At 44.3% G+C, this 23,139-nt stretch overlaps 1 long non-coding RNA gene across 1 annotated transcript in view; it reads left to right on the top strand.

Annotated features, from left to right (window-relative positions):
• LOC135571476 (uncharacterized) overlaps positions 1 to 22,515 on the top strand; it is a 29,657-nt gene extending 7,142 nt beyond the window's left edge. The window contains exons 2-3 of the long non-coding RNA XR_010463851.1: positions 21,394 to 21,523; positions 22,207 to 22,515. This is a non-coding gene — a long non-coding RNA (uncharacterized LOC135571476). The remainder of the gene's footprint in view (positions 1 to 21,393; positions 21,524 to 22,206) is intronic.
• Positions 22,516 to 23,139: the final 624 nt, after the last annotated feature.

Raw genomic sequence — 23,139 nt, 5'->3', positions numbered from 1 at the left:
AACGGGCAGTCCTTCCCCGGGAGGAAGAGCAGCTCCGTCTTGCCGAGGTTCAGCTTGAGGTGGTGATCCGTCATCCACACTGATATGTCTGCCAGACATGCAGAGATGTGATTCGCCACCTGGTCATCAGAAGGGGGAAAGGAGAAGATTAATTGTGTGTCGTCTGCATAGCAATGATAGGAGAGACCATGTGAGGTTATGACAGAGCCAAGTGACTTGGTGTATAGCGAGAATAGGAGAGGGCCTAGAACAGAGCCCTGGGGGATAAACAATCTTCCAACCGCAAAAAAACAACATGGATGCAAGGTCCAAACACTGGCACTTGATTGACATTGTCAGGAGGAGAGACAGACATGATGTCAAGGGTGAAAAAGGTGCAATGCAGAATGCTGGATAGAACACCGACTTATCTCGGAGCTCAACATCCGGATCAGACGTCAACAAGGCAAAAAATCCTCAAAGCGAATCAACATCTCTCAGTGAAAGAGGAGAACATCCGGCAGTAATTTGTTGAAGCCCTAGACCACCGTTTGGAGTCCTCAAGTTGAGGTTCTTTTTTTTTTCAAGAACCTCAACTTTTCTGATTGCGGATGGAGCTACATTGCTCAGAGAGAAAGACAAAATAATTTCCAGATGGGCCGAACAATTAAACTCAGCCCTCAATAAATGAAGAAGCAATCAACAGGCTGCTGCAAGTTGAAATGAACTTGTCTCTTGCAGACCTACCCACCCCGGAGGAAACCAAATAAGTATCAGTCTCCTCTCATCAGGAAAAACTACAGGAGCTGACACCATACCAGCTGAAACCTACAAGGTGGGAGGGCCTCATTTGGTTGAGAAGCTAACTCACCTCTTCCAGTCATTGTGGAGACAAGAAGCTGTCCCTCAGGAGATAAGGACTAACCACCTCTACAAGAGGAAAGGCAATCACCAAGCCTGTTACAATCACAGAGGTATGTCCTTGCTGTCAATTGCTGGAAAAACCTTAGCTAGAATCCTCCTGCACCATCTAAAAGAACACCTAGACCAAGACATGCTGCCCGAGAGCCAGTGTGGCTTCAGACAGAACTGTGGAACAACTAACATGATGTTTACAGCTCACCAACTCCAAGAAAAATGCCAAACTTTGACCTGTATCTCACTTTTTTCAACCTGACAAAGGCTTTTGACACCACAAGGCACGACGGCCTCTGGAAGGTCATGGTAAAGTTTGAATGCCCAGAAAAATGTATCACAATGGTGCATCAGTTCCATGATGGCTAGTGTGCAAGATCACCAAGAGTACTCTGTGCAGTTTCCAGTCATAAACAGATTGAAGCAAGGCAGTGTTCTAGCACCAACTTTGTTTGGCATGATGTTCTCCACCATGCTGCAAGATGCCTTCCCAAATGACCACACTGGGATCTGTTTCATCTACAGCTTTGATGGGGGGCTTTTCAGCCTGAGGAGGATACATTACATAACAAAGGTGGAGGAGGTGACTGTCCGCAACCTCGTTTGCAGATGACTGCGCATTAGCTGCTGGCTTGCTTGCTGACCTGTAGATCCTCATGGACAACATGGGATAGAAAAGGCATCAAACTGGCTACAAAACTGAAGGTTTACCAGGCAGTCATATTACCAGCAAAACCTGGACCGATGCCATGCCAGGAAACTAAATAACTTTCACCTGAACGGTTTCAGGATGCTCCTGAGGATCAAGCGGAAGGACAGAATCTCAGACACTGAAGTCCTCAGCCGGGCCGACATGATGAGCATTGCCACACTGCTTCTGAAAGCTCAGCTCAGATGGGTGGGGCCATGTGACCAGGATGCCTGCTACACATCTCCATAAGCAGATCTTCTTCATGGAGCTGAAGAATGGGAAGTGAGCACAAGGTGGCCCAAGGAAATGATTTATAGACACCCTGAAGGTATCCCTTGAGCTTTAACATTGATCTAAAGTCATGAGACAGACTTGCTCAGGATCGTCCCATCTGGCGTAATCGAATCCGGGATGGCGCTACAACCTCTGAAACAAGCAGGACCAAAAATGCAATGGTGAAGAGAACAGCGAAAGACCAGTATTAGTGGAGCCGTCCCTCAGGAGACTTTTACCTAGATATCATGTCCAATGTGCCAAAGCATGTTTCTGGGCTCAGATTGGTCTCATCAGCCATCTGCGCACTCACCGTACCCCAGACTAATCCTAATGAATCGTGTTAGGGTCATCATCAACCTATGATGGACGAACAAGGAAGGACGGAGTGGTTATAAGTATTGAGGCATATCATGTGAAATAGGCCTTGTGAAATAATTGTAAAAAGCAAAGATACTGTTCCATGTAGGTCTAGATTATTTATGGATTAATCATGTAGAAATATCAAAACATTCCTTCAACTCTAACTCTAAAGCAATTGTATGTGGCACAGGAACCGCTGACTGACTGCCTTTTTCTATGATCAAGGCACCTGCTGGTAACTCTTAACTGGTTAGGACAGCTCACGAGGTCTCCTAAATATGTCGACTAGATGGGACTCTTATGACTAAAGAGGCTTGGATGCATAGCTTTTATTTTTTACCAATAAGAGTAGGAGTATAATGTCTCTTATCACTTTTTCTACTCTGAGACGTTTTGTGGTCTATCCCCAATATAACGCTTGTCTATGCTGAAACTTTGGCTAACATGTGAAGCTCTCAAAGTATGCTGTATGAGTCTAGTTAGATTGATTGGAATGGGAGAGGATTACACCGACCAGGAGGCTTAGGCCTGTACTGTTGGGATGGAGAAATACCAGATGGACTGGGAATGGTTTTCACAAAAGAAATAGCCATTGAGGGATTTAAATGTCAAATAATCAAATGAAATAAAATGTTATTCGTCTCGTGCTTCGTAAAAAACAGGTGTAGACTAATAGTGAAATGCGTACGGGCCCTTCCCAACAATGCAGAGAGAAAGAAAATAGAGAATTAATAGAAAAGTAAAATAATAAATACATAATGAGTAACGACAACATGGCTATATACACAGGGTACCAGTACTCAGTCGATGTGCAGGGGTATGAGGTAATTGAGATATATACTGTATGTACATATAACTAGGAATAAAGTGACAGATAATAAACAGTAACAGCTGCATATGTGATGAGTGAAGAAGGTTAATGCAAAGGTCAAGGCAGATAGTCCAGGTAGCTATTTGGCTAACTATTAAACTAACTGTTAAGCAGACTTATGGCTTGGGGGTAGAAGCTGTGCAGTTACCAAACCAAGCGGTGATGCAGCCAGTCAAGATGCTCTCAATGGTGCAGCTGTATAACCTTTTCAGCCTCCTGAGGGGGAAGAAGTTGTGCCTTCTTCAAGACTGTGTTAGTATGTGTGGATCATGATGCATCCTTATCTTCAGATGACGAAAAGGACTTAGCTGTGAACGATGACGGACTTGTAGAGCGCAGGGGAGTTTTGGAATGAGAGGTCTAGGGCTTAAAGGCAAAAAACTCAGGTCCTTTAGTGCCAAGCATGCAGGCTTAAACTTAGTTTTTCATTTCTTGGAACATCTCTCTCTTGGCGCTGTGGTACAGTACAAAACTTGGCAGATATCAATGTCACGTTCTGACCTTAGTTCCTTTATTATGTCTTTGTGTTAGTTTGGTCAGGGTGTGAGTTGGGGCGGGAAGTCTATGTTCTTTTTTCTTTGTTGTATTTCTGTGTTTGGCCTGGTATGGTTCTCAATCAGAGGCAGCTGTCGATCGTTGTCTCTGATTGAGAATCATACTTAGGTAGCCTGTTTTCCCCATTTTGGTTGTGGGTGATTATTTTCTGTTTAGTGTTTTTCATCACCTTACAGGACTATTCGTTTGTTGTTTTTGTTGTTTTGTTCAGTGTTCAGTTGTTTTATTAAAATAATGAACACTTACCACGCTGCACCTTGGTCCTCCTCTCTTTCTCCAGACGACAAGCTTTACAATCAACGTATGAAACATTCATATTTAGACTATTTATTTATCCATAGGTCACGACCAACCTACTCCAGTTTCTACAAATTATATCTAAAGTTTGGAGGCACTGTACTGGAGCCAGCCTTCACATTAATAAAGCTTCAGTGCCAGATTGCTCTTCAGCTGATTATGTCACTCCACTACCCACCACGAAACAGGAAAAAACTGCTGCTCACACACACAGACACTCCCCTTTTCTTCCGTAAGCAAGAGAACCAGAACAGGAAAGTGTTGCCCAGGCAACAGGGAGCAGAACACAGGTGATCTCTACCTCCATGTGTGTGTGTGTGCGTGTGTGAGTGAGTAATGTTATTCTACGCCCAGACAGGACAGTGGGATTCAGAGTTCAGCCTCTGACATTGGCCCGTCTCCGGCCCGATTTACGAGACTTGGCAACCCAGCCGGGTTTTCCACTGGTCAACATTTTTCTGATAGTTCTGTTATGATGGTCCAATGGTATGTTGCCATTGACTTTCTCCCTTAGTGTCCTCCACTCTTCGTCCTCAGTCATTCCATTGACGTTACATTAGAATGATTTAGCAGACGCTCTTATCCAGAGAGACTCTTGTAGTAATAATATAATTATATTACACATACTGTACCAGTGACTCATTATTCTTAAACTAAGATAAGGGATTGTGAGTCAGTTACTTTTTTTTCATTCCATTTTACTTACTGTGGGATTCTCATGATGACGTGTCATTGAAATACATTGTAGTTCAGTGAGCCAAACGTGTCTATCGTAGTGGCAGTTGTCATTGATACACCCATGAGTGATTCATTGGCCTAGAGACTTCCTAGGTTCGCATCCCTCTGGAGACACGGCCAATTAAATGGTTCGTTCTCAGACAACTATTCCACTGATTTACAGTGTGTCTAATCTACATGCATGTTCAATACAGCAATCTATGAGGTTGACTGTCTGTCTTAGAAACCCATCGATATCAAATAAAACATTTTTTTGTCAAGTGCCAAATACAACAGATGTAGACCTTTCAGTGAAATGTTACTTACGAGCCCCTAATCAACAATGCAGTTTAAAAAATATATGGATAAGAATAAGAAATAAAAGTAACAAGTAATTAAAGAGCAGCAGTAAAATAACAATTGCGAGACTATATACAGGGGGGTACCAGTACAGAGTCCATGTGCGGGGGCACTGGTTAGTTGAGGTAATATGTAGGTAGAGTTATAAAAGTTACTGTGCATAGATGATAACAACAGAGAGTAGCAGTGGTGTCAAAGAGGGGGGGGGGGATGCAAATAGTCTGGGTAGCCATTTGATTAGGTGTTCAGGAGTCTTATGGCTTGGGGGTAGAAGCTGTTTAGAACCCTCTTGGACCTAGACTTGGCGCTCCGGTACCGCTTGCCGTGCGGTAGCAGAGAGAACAGTCCATGAGTAGGGTGGCTGGAGTCTTTGAAAATTTTTAGGGCCTTCCTCTGACACCTCCTGGTATAGAGGTCCTGAATGGCAAGAAACTTGGCCCAGTGTTCGCACTAGCCTCATTAGTGCCTTGATGTCAGAGGCCGAGCAGTTGCCATACCAGGCAGTGATGCAACCAGTCAGGATGCTCTCGATGGTGCAGCTGTAGAACCTTTTGAGGATCTGAGGACCCATGCCAAATCTTTTCAGTCTCCTGAGGGGGAATATGTTTTTCCCGTGCCCTCTTCACAACAACTGTCTCGGTGTGTTTGGACCATGATAGTTCATTGTTGATGTGGACACCAAGGAACTTGAAACTCTCGACCCGCTCCACTACAGCCCCGTCGATGTTAATGGGGGCCGGTTCAGCCCTCCTTTTCCTATAGTCCACAATCAGCTCCTTTGTCTTGCTCACATTGAGGGAGAGGTTGTTGTCCTGGCACCACACTGACAGGTCTCTGACCTCCTCCCCATAGGCTGTCTCATCGTTGTCTGTGATCAGGCCTACCAGTTGAGTCGTCAGCAAACTTAATGATGGTGTTGGAGTCGTGCCTGGCCACGCAGTCGTGGGTGAACAGGGAGTACAGGAGGGGACAAAGCAAGCACCCCTGAGGTTCCCCCGTGTTGAGGATCAATGAGGCAGATGTGTTGTTGCCTACCCTTACCACCTGGGGGCGCCCCGTCAGGAAGTCCAGGATCCAGTTGCAGAGGGAGGTGTAAAGTCAAATCAAATCAAATTTTATTTGTAACATACACATGGTTAGCAGATTTTAATGCGAGTGTAGCGAAATGCTTGTGCTTCTAGTTCCGACAATGCAGTAATAACCAACGAGTAATCTCGCTAACAATTCCAAAACTACTACCTTATACACATAAGTGTAAAGGGATAAAGAATATGTACATAAAGATACATGAATGAGTGATGGTACAGAGCGGCATAGGCAAGATGCAGTAGATGGTATCGAGTACAGTATATACATATGAGATGAGTATGTAAACAAAGTGGCATAGTTTAAAGTGGCTAGTGATACATGTATTACATAAAGATGCAGTAGATGATATAGAGTACAGTATATACGTATTCATATGAGATAAATAATGTAGGGTATGTAAACATTATATTAAGTAGCATTGTTTAAAGTGGCTAGTGATATATTTTACATCAATTCCCATTATTAAAGTGGCTGGAGTTGAGTCAGTGTCAGTGTGTTGGCAGCAGCCACTCAATGTTAGTGGTGGCTGTTTAACAGTCTGATGGCCTTGAGATAGAAGCTGTTTTTCAGTCTCTCGGTCCCAGCTTTGATGCACCTGTACTGACCTCGCCTTCTGGACGATAGCGGGGTCCTTAGTTATATTATTTATTTATTTAACCTTTATTTAACTAGGCAGGTCAGTTAAGAACAAATTGTTATTTACAATGACGGCCTACCAATAGGCCTTCTGTGGGGACGGGATTAAATATTTAAAATAAATATAATATAATGTGGTGTTCAGCAGGTCAGCTCTCCAGCCAGGACTAATTGGGGCTGGTGAGTAATCAAGGGCTGATTGCTCACTAGCTGTACGAGTCCCATAAAGCTGACAGAAGGGTAGCACACAGGAGAGAGACTGGGGGAAGAAAGGACTCCTGGGGACGGTTCCAGCCGCAACAGGAGTTCAGTTTTTGCTCTCCACAGGATACAGCAAGACGCAAAGCCCAGAAGAGGGTATCCCGGAGAGGGTCTCTTGGGGGAGACCTATTCTTTTATTTGAACTATTAGGTTAATAAACACCTTTGAAACTGAGCAAATCATACTTTGTCCGTGTCTGATCTGTGTAAACGTTTTCACCCAACCTCCTGGTCTGCCACAATAAATATAGGACAACACACACATCACGATAAGAGAGACAACAACACTACATAAAGAGACCCCTAAGACAACAAATTAGCAAGGCAGCGACACATGACAACAGAGCATTGTAGGAACACAACATGGCAACATGGTAGCAGCACAAAACATGCTACAAACATTATTGGGCACAGACAACAGCACAAAGGGCAAGAAGGTAGAGACAACAATACATCACACAAAGCAGCCACAACTGTCAGTAAGAGTGTCCATGATTGAGGCTTTGAATGAAGAGACTGAGATAAAACTGTCCAGTTTGAGTGTTTGTTGCAGCTCGTGCCAGTCGCTAGCTGCAGCGAACTGAAAAGAGGAGTGACCCAGGAATGTTTGTGCTTTGGGGACCTTGAACAGAATGTGACTGGCATTTATTTAACTAGGCAGGTCAGTTAAGAACAAATTGTTATTTACAATGACGGGTGTTGTATGTGGAGGATGAGGGCTGCAGTAGATATCTCAGATATGGGGGAGTGAGGCCTGAGAGGGTTTTTTACAAATAAGCATCAACCAGTGGGTCTTGCGACGGGTATACAAAGATCACCAGTTTACAGAGTATAGAGTGCAGTGATGTGTCCTATAAAGGAGCATTGTTGGCAAATCTGATGGCCGATTGGTAAAGAACACCTAGCCGCTCAAGAGCACCCTTACCTGCCGATCTATAAATTACGTCTCCGTAATCAGCATGTGTAACAGTACTCTTCTTGCGTTGTGTACAATCAGTCATCGACAAGGAACTCCAACATGTAGCACCAGTCATGTAGATTTATTCTGATAGGAACGGCACAAAATTGCACGTCATGCAATGCACATCTCACCATCCAATTCTGCACTCACGCACGCTGGTTTGGTGCTTGTTCACTGGGCTAGTTACCAAAATAATACAATCACAATATACAATATAATATCTTTAACAATGTACCTGATAGGAACGGCACAAAATTGCACGTCATGTAATGCACATCTCACCATCCAACTCTGCACTCACGCACTGTACAAAATATATGAACCCCCCCCACCAGACACAGTAAATTGCTAGCTAGTACTGGCGGGAATTCTTTACAACAAAATGCACAACAAATATTTGCAAAAAACCGCTGCAACTTATGTGTGATGTTTGAATAACATTTACAAACAATTTGATATAAATTGTACATTTAAATCATCACTTGAGAGTATAAAAATCACTTTTGATGTACAGTGCTTTGCAACTAACAACTTACCGCTGGTTTGGTGCTTGTTCACTGGGACGATTCTAACTGGAACATCCCCTCTCGTAAGCAAGCCATGCAAACCAGCCAATAAGATGCCATGTTGAGTAGGTGAAGGCAAGACAAACTCAAACCAAAAACCCATTGGCTTAACAATAAAGTGGCAAGGGGAATCACCAATATAACCCTGTTACACTTGGGTAGGATGGTCATCTGAATCACGGTTAGTTTGGCAGCTGGGGTGAAAAGGGACCGATTACGATAGTGGAAACCAAGTCTAGATTTAACTTTAGTCTGCAGCTTTGATATGTGCTGAGAGAAGGACAGTGTACTGTCTAGCCATACTCCCAAGGACTTGTATGAGGTGACTTACCTCAAGCTCTAAACCCTCAGCGGTAGTAATCACACCTGTGGGGAGAAGGGCATTCTTCTTACCACACCACATGACATTTGTTTTGGAGGTGTTCAGAACAAGGTTAAGGACAGAGAAAGCTTGCTGGACACTAAGAAAGCTTTTTTGTAGAGCATTTAACACAAAACCCGAAGAGGGGCAAGCTGAGTATAAGACTATCATCTGCATATAAATGGATGAGAGAGCTGCCTGAGCTATGTTGTTGATGTAAATTGAGAAGAGCATGGGGCTTAGGATCGAGCCTTCGGGTACTCCCTTGGTGACAGGCAGTGGCTGAGACAGCATATCTTGACTTCATACACTGCACTCTTTGAGAGAGGTAATTAGCAAATCAGGCCAAAGACCCATCAGAGACACCAATACTCCTTAACCAGCCCACAAGAATGGAACAGTCTACCGTATCGAAAGCTTTGGCAAAGTCAATAAAAATAGCAGCACAACATTGCTTAGAATCAAGGGCAATGGTGACATCATCGAGGACCTTTAAGGTTGCACTGACACATCAATAAACTGAGCGGAAACCAGATTGCATACCCGAAAGAATACTATACACATCAAGAAAGCCAGTCAGTTGATTGTTACCAACACTTTTGAGTAACAGGGCAAAATAGAAATAGGCCTATAACAGTTAGGATCAGCTTGATCTCCCCTTTAAATAAAGGACGAACAGTGGCTGCCTTCCAAGCAATGGAAACCTCCCAGAAAGGAGAGACAGGGTAAAAAGGTTGGAGATAGGCTTGGCGATGATAGGGGCAGCAACCTTAAAGAAGAAAGGGTATAAACCATCTGACCCAGATGTTTTTTTGGGGGCAAGTTTAAGGAGCTCCTTTAGCACCTTGGACTCTGTAGCAGGGCAGGAGAAAAAGAGGGAGAAGCATTGGGTATATTTGCATAAGAAGGAGTGGGAGATGAGGAAATGTTGCACAGGCAAGGAGGCATGGCTTAACATTATATATATACTGCTCAAAAAAATAAAGGGAACACTTAAACAACACAATGTAACTCAAAGTCAATCACACTTCTGTGAAATCAAACTGTCCACTTAGGAAGCAACACTGATTGACAATAAATGTAATATGCTGTTGTGCAAATGGAATAGACAACAGGTGGAAATTATAGGCAATTAGCAAGACACCCCCAATAAAGGAGTGGTTCTGCAGGTGGTGACCACAGACCACTTCTCAGTTCCTATGCTTCCTGGCTGATGTTTTGGTCACTTTTGAATGCTGGCGGTGCTTTCACTCTAGTGGTAGCATGAGACGGAGTCTACAACCTACACAAGTGGCTCGGGTAGTGCAGCTCATCCAGAATGGCACATCAATGCGAGCTGTGGCAAGAAGGTTTGCTGTGTCTGTCAGCGTAGCGTCCAGAGCATGGAGGCGCTACCAGGAGACAGGCCAGTACATCAGGAGACGTGGAGGAGGCCGTAGGAGGGCAACAACCCAGAAGGAGGGCCGCTACCTCCGCCTTTGTGCAAGGAGGAGCGGGAGGAGCACTGCCAGAGCCCTGCAAAATGACCTCCAGCAGGCCACAAATGTGCATGTGTCTGCTCAAACGGTCAGAAACAGACTCCATGAGGGTGAGAGGGTGGTATGAGGGCCTGACGTCCACAGGTGGGGGTTGTGCTTACAGCCAAACACCGTGCAGGACGTTTGGCATTTGCCAGAGAACACCAAGATTGGCAAATTTGCCACTGGCGCCCTGTGCTCTTCACAGATGAAAGCAGGTTCACACTGAGCACATGTGACAGACGTGACAGAGTCTGGAGACGCCGTGGAGAACGTTCTGCTGCCTGCAACATCCTCCAGCATGACCGGTTTTGCGGTGGGTCAGTCATGGTGTGGGGTGGCATTTTTTGGGGGGCCGCACAGCCCTCCATGTGCTCGCCAGAGGTAGCCTGACTGCCATTAGGTACCGAGATGAGATCCTCAGACCCCTTGTGAGACCATATGCTGGTGCGGTTGGCCCTGGGTTCCTCCTAATGTAAGACAATGCTAGACCTCATGTGGCTGGTGTGTGTCAGCAGTTCCTGCAAGAGGAAGGCATTGATGCTATGGACTGGCCCGCCCGTTCCCCAGACCTGAATCCAATTGAGCACATCTGGGACATCATGTCTCGCTCCATCCACCAACGCCACGTTGCACCACAGACTGTCCAGGAGTTGGTGGATGCTTTAGTCCAGGTCTGGGAGGAGATCCCTCAGGAGACCATCCACCACCTCATCAGGAGCATGCCCAGGCGTTGTAGGGAGGTCATATAGGCACGTGGAGGCCACACACACTACTGAGCCTCATTTTGACTTGTTTTAAGGACATTACATCAAAGTTGGATCAGCCTGTAGTGTGGTGTTTCCACTTTAATTTTGAGTGTGACTCCAAATCCAGACCTCCATGGGTTGATCAATTTGATTTCCATTGATCATTTTTGTGTGATTTTGTTGTCAGCACTTTCAACTATGTAAAGAAAAAAGTATTTAATAAGAATATTTAATTCATTCAGATCTAGGATGTGTTATTTTAGTGTTCCCTTTATTTTTTTGAGCAGTGTATATATAAATAATACACATATATACAGTTGAAGTCGGAAGTTTACATCCACTTAGGTTGGAGTCATTAAAACTCGTTTTTCAACCACTCCACAAATTTCTTGTTAACCAACAATAGTTTTTGCAAGTTGGTTAAGATATCTACTTTGTGCATGACAAACAATTTTCCAAAGATTGTTTACTGTCACATTCTGACCTTTATTTCCGTTGTTTTGTCATTATTTAGTATGGTCAGGGCGTGAGTTGGGTGGGCAGTCTATGTTTGTTTTTCTATGTTTTGGGGTATTTCTATGTTTCGGCCTAGTATGGTTCTCAATCAGAGGTAGGTGTCATTAGTTGTCTCTGATTGAGAATCATACTTAGGTAGCCTGGGTTTCACTGTGTGTTGGTGGGTGATTGTCCTTAGTGTCTTTGTTCCTGTCTCTGTGTTTTGCACCAGATAGGGCTGTTTTTGGTTTTCCACGTTTATTGTTTTGTAGTGTTCATGTTTATCTGTTTTTATTAAACATGAATCAATATAACCACGCTGCGTTTTGGTCCTCCTCTACTTCACCACAGGAAAACCCTTACATTTACAGACAGATTATTTCACTTATGATTCACTGTGTGACAATTCCAGTGGGTCAGACGTTTACATACACTAAGTTGACTGTGCCTTTAAACAGCTTGGAAAAATGCAGGAAATTATGTCACGGCTTTAGAAGCTTCTGATAGGCTAATTGACATCATTTGAGTCAATTGGAGGTGTACCTGTGGATGTATTTCTAAGCCTACCTTCAAACTCAGTGCCTCTTTGCTTGACATCATGGGAAAATCCAAATAAATCAGCCCAAAAATGATAGACGTCCTCAAGACTGGTTCATACTTGGTAGCAATTACCTAACACCTGAAGGTACCACACATCTGTACAAACAATAGTACGCAAGTATAAACACCATGAGACCAGGCAGCCGTCATACCGCTCAGGAACGAGACGCGTTCTGTGTCCTAGAGATGAACGTACTTTGCTGCAAAAAGTGCAAACAATCCCAGAACAACAGCAAAGGACCTTGTGAAGATGCTGGAGGAAACAGGTACAAAAGTATATATATCCACAGTAAAACAAGTCCTATATCGACATAACCTGAAAGGCCACTGCTCCAAAACCACCATAAAAAAGCAAGACTACGGTTTGCAACTGTACATGGGGACAAAGATCGTACTTTTTGGAGAAATGTCCTCTGGTCTGATGAAACAAAAATAGAACTGTTTGGCCATAATGACCATCGTTATGTTTGGAGAAAAAAGGGGGGTGCTTGCTTACCGAAGAACACCATCCCAACCGTGAAGCACATGTGGATATATTGAAGCAACATCTCAAGACATCAGTCAGGAAGTTAAAGCTTGGTCGCAAATGGGTCTTCCAAATGGACAATGACCCCAAGCATACTTCCAAAGTTGTGGCAAAATGGCTTAAGGACAACAAAGTCAAGGTATTGGAGTGGCCATCACAAAGCCCTGACCTAAATCCTATAGAAAATGTGTGGGCAGAACTGAAAAAGCGTGTGCAAGCAAGGAGGCCTACAAACCTGACTCAGTTACACCAGCTCTGTCAGGAGGAATGGGCCAAAATTCACCCAACTTGTTGTGGGAAGCTTGTGGAAGGCTACCTGAACCATTTGACCCGAGTTAAAAAATTTAAAGGCAATGCTACCAAATACTAATTGAGTGTATGTATTCTTCTGACCCACTGGGAATTTGACTAAATAAATAAAAGCTGAAATAAACATTTCTCTCTACTATTATTCTGACATTTCACATTCTTAAAATAAAGTGGTGATCCTAACAGACCTAAAACAGGGAATTTTTACTAGGATTAAATGTCAAGAATTGTGAAAAACTGAGATTAAATGTATTTGGCTAAGGTGTATGTAAACTTCTGACTTCAACTGTGTATATCTCAATGGAATAGTTGTAAGCACTTCATAAGCTCTATATAACTCCATTATAAGCCCATCTATAGCTAAATGAGCCCTAACAATATGAGAGTAGCGCTCAAGAGTGGCGCCGGAGAAGGCAGATGTTTTACGTGCCCCCAACCGTTTGTGATTTTTATTTGTTTATTTACATTGTTTGTAACTTGTTGTTTTACTTATTTTGCAGATAATATTGCCGCTACCATCTCTTATGACCGGAAATAACTTCATCAGGACTGTGATTACTCACCAAGGACTGACAGAATCCTTTCATTCCTTTAATGAGTCGGACGAGGCCGACGTGAACAATATACTGCTTTCTCGGGAATAGGCCCAGATCCCCGTGATTTGCGTGAAGAGGAGGAGGAGAAAAAAGGGCCGGAGGGCGGGCTGCCATCTGAGAATTCGTAGGCGATCGAATAAACCCCCACTTCCTTCCATTCTGCTAGCAAACGTGCAATCTTTGGACAATAAAATAGACGACCTACGCGGAAGATTAAACTACCAACAGAACATTCAAAACGGTAATATCTTATGCTTCACGGAGACGTGGCTGAACGACGACACCATCAACATACAGCTGGCTGGTTATACGTTGTACTGGCAGGATAGAACATCGGCATCTGGTAAGACAAGGGGCTTCGGACCATGTCAAGTCCAAGTCATATCCGAGATGGCATAGCAGTTCAGACGTCTTTTGTCCTCGTCTTGTCGTGTCCTGTATATATATATATTTACAACTTTTATTCACATACATTTTATTTTTATTTTCCACCAACTCATCTTCAAAACACTCTCCTGCAACTCGCCTCACCAATTTATATTTATAAATAAGTAATATTTACCTCAAATCTGCAATCCTCCAAGAAGCTAGCCAGAAGCTTGCCAGAAAACTCCAAGAAGTTGGCCAGAAACTAGCCAGAAGCTAGCCCAGAAGCTAATCCAGAAGCTAATCAGAAGCTAGTTCAGAAGCTAGTTAGTTTCTTTACTGGCAAATCGTTAGTATTCAGCTAACCACGGTTTGTGGTCATCAGCTATCCTTTAGCTCGAAAATCTATCGCCAGTTTCGTACGGCGCAGCGCGGCTCGGAACGGAACATACCGGACCAATTTTTCTCTCCATGTCCCTGGATTTCAACTGCTCTCTGGACATTCATACCCGGATCTCACAGCTAGCTAGCTGCTATCCGTGTGACTATCTGCTTTCGTCGATTCCGGAGCAAACATCAATTACTCCGGAGCTAGCCAGCTCCGTCAATCACTCCTGAGCTCCGCCAATCACTCCTGGGCTGCAATCACCTATCCGGACCCGTTTTACTGCCTACGCGGAGCCCCACCGGGCCTTCACAACTGGACTGCCGACGTTATCTACCCGAAGGAGATCCGGCTGGCTCCTCCGTCGCGACGTTACCTGAACGCCCATCTGCGGCCTGCTAACCGTTAGCTGTCTTACCGGCTGCTCTCAGAATAGACAATCTGACTATTTATTTATTTTTATTATTATTATGTTTATGGGCCTCTATAATTATATCTATTGTTTTTTTGTTTTTTTGTGTGATTTGGATTAATCCCCTCTACCACACGGAACCCCACTAATCTACTGACGGAACGCAAGAGGTGGCTAACAACCGACCTCCATCCTATGCTAGTTTGCTACCGATGGCTTGGCTAGCTGTCTAAATCGCCGTGACCCCCAACCAACCTCCCCACTCACTGGACCCTTTTGATCACTCGACTAAGGATGCCTCTCCTTAATGTCAATATGTCTTGTCCATTGCTGTTCTGGTTAATGTTTATTGGCTTATTTCACTGTAGAGCCTCTAGTCCTGCTCACTATACCTTACCCAATTTATTAGTTCCACCACCCACACATGCAATGACATCTCCTGGTTTCAATGATGTTTCTAGAGACAATATCTCTCTCTTCATCACTCAATACCTAGGTTTACCTCCACTGTATTCATATCCTACCATACCGTTGTCTGTACATTATACCTTGATGCTATTTTATCGCCCCCAGAAACCTTATTTTACTCTCTGTTCCAGACGTTCTAGACGACCAATTCTTATTGCTTTTAGCCGCACCCTTATTCTTCTCCTCCTATGTTCCTCTGGCGATGTAGAGGTGAATCCAGGCCCTGCAGTGCCTAGCTCCACTCCTATTCCCCAGGCGCTCTCTTTTGATGACTTCTGTAACCGTAATAGCCTTGGTATCATGCATGTTAACATTAGAAGCCTCCTCCCTAAGTTTGTTCTATTCACTGCTTTAGCACACTCTGCCAACCCGGATGTTCTAGCTGTGTCTGAATCCTGGCTTAGGAAGACCACCAAAAATTCAGAAATTTTAATTCCAAACTACAACATTTTCAGACAAGATAGAACTGCCAAAGGGGTCGGTGTTGCAATCTACTGCAAAGATAGCCTGCAGAGTTCTGTCCTACTATCCAGGTCTGTACCCAAACAATTTGAACTTCTACTTTTAAAAATCCACCTCTCTAAAAACAAGTCTCTCACCGTTGCCGCCTGCTATAGACCACCCTCTGCCCCCAGCTGTGCTCTGGACACCATATGTGAACTGATTGCCCCCCATCTATCTTCAGAGCTCGTGCTGCTAGGCGACCTAAACTGGAACATGCTTAACACCCCAGCCATCCTACAATCTAAACTTGATGCCCTCAATCTCACACAAATTATCAATGAACCTACCAGGTACCCCCCCAAAGCCTTAAACACGGGCACCCTCATAGATATCATCCTAACCAACTTCCCCTCTAAATACACCTCTGCTGTCTTCAACCAAGATCTCAGCCTCATTGCCTGCATCCGTAATGGGTCAGCGGTCAAACGACCTCCACTCATCACTGTAAAACGCTCCCTGAAACACTTCAGCGAGCAGGCCTTTCTAATCGACCTGGCCGGGGTATCCTGGAAGGATATTTGTCAGGACCCGGTTACGAACCCGGGTCTCCGGAGTGAGAAACAGTCACTTAACCAACTGAGCCACGAATAGTTGGCAGAAACCAGAAGATGAGGCAGACACAGCAGTACTTGAGACGATGTATTTAATGAAGTAAAAAATGAAGTTCTTCAGGAAAACATGTAACTCCACAACTTCAAAAGGAATTCCACAAGAACAAAGGTAATCCTCCAAGACAAAAAGGTAAATGCACAAGGTGGAAGGTATAGCACAAAAAGCCTCAAAAAATACTCAAAAACAAACAAACAAAAACAAAAAACAGAATTCCACAAGAGAGTCCACCGGGATCAACAAGAGTTCACAGAGTACTAGGGCTGGGTGCTAACATACAAACACAGAGCAAAGGACTGAGGAAAACAAAGGGTTTAAATACAATCAGGGGAAACGAGGCACAGGTGCAAATAATAATGGGGATCAAGGGAAAACAAAAGGTCAAAAGGCACAATGGGGGCATCTAGTGACCAAAAACTGGAACAACCCTGGCCAAATCCTGACAATATTGATCTCATCCCGTCAGTAGAGGATGCCTGGATATTTTTTTTAAATGCCTTCCTAACAATCTTAAATAAACATGCCCCATTCAAGAAATTTAGAACCAGGAACAGATATAGCCCTTGGTTCTCCCCAGACCTGACTGCCCTTAACCAACACAAAAACATCCTATGGCGTTCTGCATTAGCATCGAACAGCCCCCGTGATATGCAGCTGTTCAGGGAAGCTAGAAACCGTTATACACAGGCAGTTAGAAAAGCCAAGACTAGCTTTTTCAAGCAGAAATTTGCTTCCTGCAACACTAACTCAAAAAAGTTCTGGGATACTGTAAAGTCCATGGAGAATAAGAACACCTCCTCCCAGCTGCCCACTGCACTGAAGATAGGAAACACTGTCATCACTGATAAATCCACCATAATTGAGAATTTCAATAAGCATTTTTCTAAGGCTGGCCATGCTTTCCACCTGGCTACTCCTACCCCGGTCAACAGCACTGCACCCCCAAACAGCAACTCGCCCAAGCCTTCCCCATTTCTCCTTCTCCCAAATCCATTCAGCTGATGTTCTGAAAGAGCTGAAAAATCTGGACCCCTACAAATCAGCCGGGCTAGACAATCTGGACCCTTTATTTCTCAAATTATCTGCCGAAATTGTTGCCACCCCTATTACTAGCCTGTTCAACCTCTCTTTCGTGTCGTCTGAGATTCCCAAAGATTGGAAAGCAGCTGCGGTCATCCCCCTCTTCAAAGGGGGGTACACTCTTGACCCAAACTGCTACAGACCTATATCTATCCTACCATGCCTTTCTAAGGTCTTCGAAAGCCAAGTCAACACACAGATTACAGACCATTTCGAATCTCACCATACCTTCTCTGCTATGCAATCTGGTTTCAGAGCTGGTCATGGGTGCACCTCAGCCACGCTCAAGGTCCTAAACGATATCTTAACCGCCATCGATAAGAAACATTACTGTGCAGCCGTATTCATTGATCTGGCCAAGGCTTTCGACTCTGTCAATCACCACATCCTCATCAGCAGACTCAACAGCCTTGGTTTCTCAAATGATTGCCTCGCCTGGTTCACCAACTACTTCTCTGATAGAGTTCAGTGTGTCAAATCGGAGGGTCTGCTGTCCGGACCTCTGGCAGTCTCTATGGGGGTGCCACAGGGTTCAATTCTTGGACCGACTCTCTTCTCTGTATACATCAATGAGGTCGCTCTTGCTGCTGGTGAGTCTCTGATCCACCTCTACGCAGACGACACCATTCTGTATACTTCTGGCCCTTCTTTGGACACTGTGTTAACAACCCTCCAGGCAAGCTTCAATGCCATACAACTCTCCTTCCGTGGCCTCCAATTGCTCTTAAATACAAGTAAAACTAAATGCATGCTCTTCAACCGATCGCTACCTGCACCTACCCGCCTGTCCAACATCACTACTCTGGACGGCTCTGACTTAGAATACGTGGACAACTACAAATACTTAGGTGTCTGGTTAGACTGTAAACTCTCCTTCCAGACCCTTAACAAACATCTCCAATCCAAAGGTAAATCTAGAATTGGCTTCCTATTTCGCAACAAAGCATCCTTCACTCATGCTGCCAAACATACCCTTGTAAAACTGACCATCCTACCAATCCTCGACTTTGGCGATGTCATTTACAAAATAGCCTCCAATACCCTACTCAACAAATTGGATGCAGTCTATCACAGTGCAATCCGTTTTGTCACCAAAGCCCCATATACTACCCACCATTGCGACCTGTACGCTCTCGTTGGCTGGCCCTCGCTTCATACTCGTCGCCAAACCCACTGGCTCCATGTCATCTACAAGACCCTGCTAGGTAAAGTCCCCCCTTATCTCAGCTCGCTGGTCACCATAGCATCTCCCACCTGTAGCACACGCTCCAGCAGGTATATCTCTCTAGTCACCCCCAAAACCAATTCTTTCTTTGGCCGCCTCTCCTTCCAGTTCTCTGCTGCCAATGACTGGAACGAACTACAAAAATCTCTGAAACTGGAAACACTTATCTTCCTCACTAGCTTTAAGCACCAACTGTCAGAGCATCTTACAGATTACTGCACCTGTACATAGCCCACCTATAATTTAGCCCAAACAACTACCTCTTTCCCAACTGTATTTAATTAATTAATTAATTTTGCTCCTTTGCACCCCATTATTTTTATTTCTACTTTGCACATTCTTCCATTGCAAAGCTACAATTCCAGTGTTTTACTTGCTATATTGTATTTACTTTGCCACCATGGCCATTTTGCCTTTACCTCCCTTCTCACCTCATTTGCTCACATTGTATATAGACTTGTTTATACTGTATTATTGACTGTATGTTTGTTTTACTCCATGTGTAACTCTGTGTCGTTGTATCTGTCGAACTGCTTTGCTTTATCTTGGCCAGGTCGCAATTGTAAATGAGAACTTGTTCTCAACTTGCCTACCTGGTTAAATAAAGGTGAAATAAATAAATAAAAATGTATTTTTGTAAATAACAGCTGGTACATGATATCTAAGGAAGTCTCGCGTTATTGCTCTCATGAGGTAGAGCATCTCATGATAAACTGTAGACCACACTACCTACCTAGAGAGTTTTCATGTGTATTTTTCTTATCTGTTTACATACCACCTCAGTCAGAAGCAAGCACTGAGACAGCATTGAATGAGATGTATTCCGACATAAGCAAACAAGAAAACGCTCACCCAGAGGCAGCGCTCCTAGTAGGGAAACTTAAATCAGTTTTACCAAATTTCTAGCAGCATGTTAAATGTGCTACCAGAGGAATAAAAACTCTGGACCACCTTTACTCCACACACAGAGACGTGTACAAAGCTCTCCCTCGCCCTCCATTTGGCAAAACTGACAATAATTCTATCCTCCTAATTCCTGATCACAAGCAAAAATTAAAGCAGGAAGCACCAGTGACTAGATCAATAAAAATGAAGCAGATGCTAAGCTACAGAACTGTTTTGCTAGCACAGACTGAATATGTTCCGGGATTCCTCAGATGGCATTGAGGAGTACACCACATTAGTCATTGGTTTAATCAGTATGTGCATCGATGACGTTGTCCAACCAGAAGCCATGGATTACAGGCAACATCCACACTGAGCTAAAGGCTAGAGCTGCCGCTTTCAAGGAGCGGGACTCTAACCTGGAAGCTTATAAGAAATCCCTCTATGCCCTCCGATGAACCATCAAACAGGCAAAGCTTCAATACAGGACTAAGATCAAATCGTACTACACCGGCTCCGATGGTCGTCAGATGTGGCAGGGCTTGCAAACTATTACAGACTGCAAAGGGAAGCACAGCCGAGAGCTGCCCAGTGACACGAGCCTACCAGACGAGCTAAACTACTTCTATGCTCGCTTCGAGGCAAATAACACTGAAACATGCATGAGAGCACCAGCTGTTCTGGAAGACTGTGTGATCACGCTCTCCGCAGCCGATGTGAGTAAGAACTTTAAACAGGTCAACAGTCACAAGGTCGCAGGGCCAGACGGATTAGCAGGACGTGTACTGTGAGCATGCGCTGACCAACTGGCAAGTGTCTTCACTGACATTTTCAACCTCTCCCTGTCCGAGTCTGTAATACCAACATGTTTTAAGCAGATCACCATAGTGCCTGTGCCCAAGAACACTAAGGTAACCTGCCTAAATGACTACCGACCTGTAGCACTCACGTCTGTAGCCATGAACTGCTTTCGAAAGGCTGGTCATGGCTCACAACACTATTATTCCAGAAACCCTAGACCCATTCCAATTTGCATACCGCCAGATACACAGATGATGCGATCTCTATCTCTATTGCACTCCACACTGCCCTTTCCCACCTGTACAAAATAGAGAATGAGAATGCTATTCATTGACTACAGCTCAGCATTCAACACCATAGTGCCCTCAAAGCTCATCAATAAGCTAAGGACCCTGGGACTAAACACCTCCCTCTGCAACTGGATCCTGAACTTCCTAACGCCACCCCCCCAGGGGGTAAGGGTTGGTAACAACACATCCGCCACGCTGATCCTCAACACAGGGGCCCCTCAGGGGTACGTGCTCAGTCCTCTCCTGTACTCCCTGTTCACTCATGATTGCACGGCCAGGCACGACTACAACACCATCATTAAGTTTGGCGATGACACAACAGTGGTAGGCCTGATCACAGACAAGACAGCCTGTAGGGAGGAGGTCAGAGACCTGACCATGTGGTGCCAGGACAACAACCTCTCACTCAACATGATCAAGACAGAGGAGATGATTGTGGACTACAGGAAAGAGGACCGAGCACGCCCCCATTCTCATCGACGGGGCTGCAGTGGAGCAGGTTGAGAGCAATTGAGATTGCATCATCTATGGATCTGTTGGGGTGTTATACACATTGGAGTGGGTCTAGAGGGGATGGGATGGTGGAGTTAATGTATGCCATAACCAGCCTCTCAAAGCACTTCATGATTACAGAAGTGAGTTCTTCAGGTTGGTAGTCATTGTGTTTATGTGTTCTGTGCAGAGTATGGAGGCCTGGGTCTGGACTTCAGCTACAGTATAGCCGTGTCAGAGGAGCTGGGTAACATCCGCTGTGGAGGCATCCCCATGGCCATTGGAGTCCAGACTGATATGGCCACACCTGCCCTGGCCAGGTAATGTATATGCACCCATCTGGCCCATAGACATGTTATTTTCATTATGAGCCAATCAAGCAAGTCATTTCATTTTTATTTTGTATAATATTTTAATAGAGGAATGTAAAGACATACAATCAATTGCACAATCACATAGCTTTTTCCCTTTGGACACCCCCCCCCTTTGTCTCCCACCCCACCCTTCCCAATGTAATTTTATTTCTAAACTGCATAAATTAGTCTCTGATTCCCACTGACACACACACACACACACACACACACACAAGAAACCTTTGTAAAGTCAAGCTTTTTTGAAGACTTTGAGACAACCCACTCTTCTGACATCTCCGCTTCAATATGCACACCAACAAACCAAAACTAGGACTTAGTGGCTTCTACAAGTAATCCTTGACAGATGTTTAAATACTTCAGAATATATTGTGTTGATGATGAGTCAAGCAGCTGTATGTATGCTATTCATTATACATAGCAAAATAAGTGCAAGGTTTTGGCAACTAAGCCCTTTTTCTACTTGCCCAGGGTCAGATGAATTCCATTGTTATGTTTCTATGTGCAGTTTGAAAGAAGCTAACTAGCGTTAGCTCAATGACTGGAAGTCTAACAGAGCAGTTACTTGATCAGCTCTTTAACCACATTGTCTCTGTGTGTTGTGACACTGTGCTAAATGGCATATACTGTAGGTTTGGCTCTACAGAGCTGAAGAAGGAGTTTCTGCTGCCCTCCATAATGGGAGACAAAGTGGCCTGTCTGGGAGTGAGTGAAGTCGGAGCCGGCTCAGATGTTGCTAGTACGTTGCCTTCATTTAGTATTCCACCAGTATTTTATTATAGCCTAACTTCTTCTCATCCCTAAAGCAGATTCTCAGTAAACACTCAACCAATCTGGGACGGAAAAGGAGGCTCAATATATTTCTAATGTGGGGGACATCAGAGCACCAGCATGATTAAAACACTCTTAATGGCAAATGATAGCATGAAAATAACAAATATATATACATATATTTTCTCTCTTGTTTCATCTTGTTCAAAGCAGGAAGAAAATGCATGCTTATCTGTGCACCTACACTGATTTGGAGAATAAAGAATGATTTCTGTTCTGTTTAGAGTAATATCACCACAGGCTCTAATCGGGCACCAATCAATTGTTAATCTATACTAGGGTTCCCCAACTGGCGGGCACGCGTGTGATTTCATTTGTCCCCCCAAGTTTATTGAGCATGAAAAAAAAAAAATGTTTTTTTATTGTTGGACAAAGAAGAAAGACCAGCAATTTGGTTCCAAGTGCAATTAATTTTGGAAATCTGTTCCAAAGTATTCCCACGCAAAATAGAGAGAGACTTTTAGTATCGTAGTGTATGTGGACACCTGCTCGTCAAACATCTCATTCCAAAATCATGGGCATTAATATGGAGTTGGTCCCCCCTTTGCTGCTGTAACAGCCTCCACTCTTCTGGGAAGGCTTTCCACTAGATGTTGGAACATTGCTGCGGGGACTTGCTTCCATTCAGCTGCAAGAGCATTAGTGAGGTCGGGCACTGATGTTGGGCGATTAGGCCTGACTCGCGGTCGGCGTTCCAATTCATCCCATGGGTGTTGAGGTCAGGGCTCTGTTCA

This window comes from Oncorhynchus nerka, linkage group LG4 (genome assembly GCF_034236695.1).
Source record: "Oncorhynchus nerka isolate Pitt River linkage group LG4, Oner_Uvic_2.0, whole genome shotgun sequence".
Lineage (NCBI taxonomy): Eukaryota > Metazoa > Chordata > Actinopteri > Salmoniformes > Salmonidae > Oncorhynchus > Oncorhynchus nerka.
Note: the sequence above shows the minus strand (reverse complement) of the source record. Positions and strands in the feature narration are given on the sequence as shown.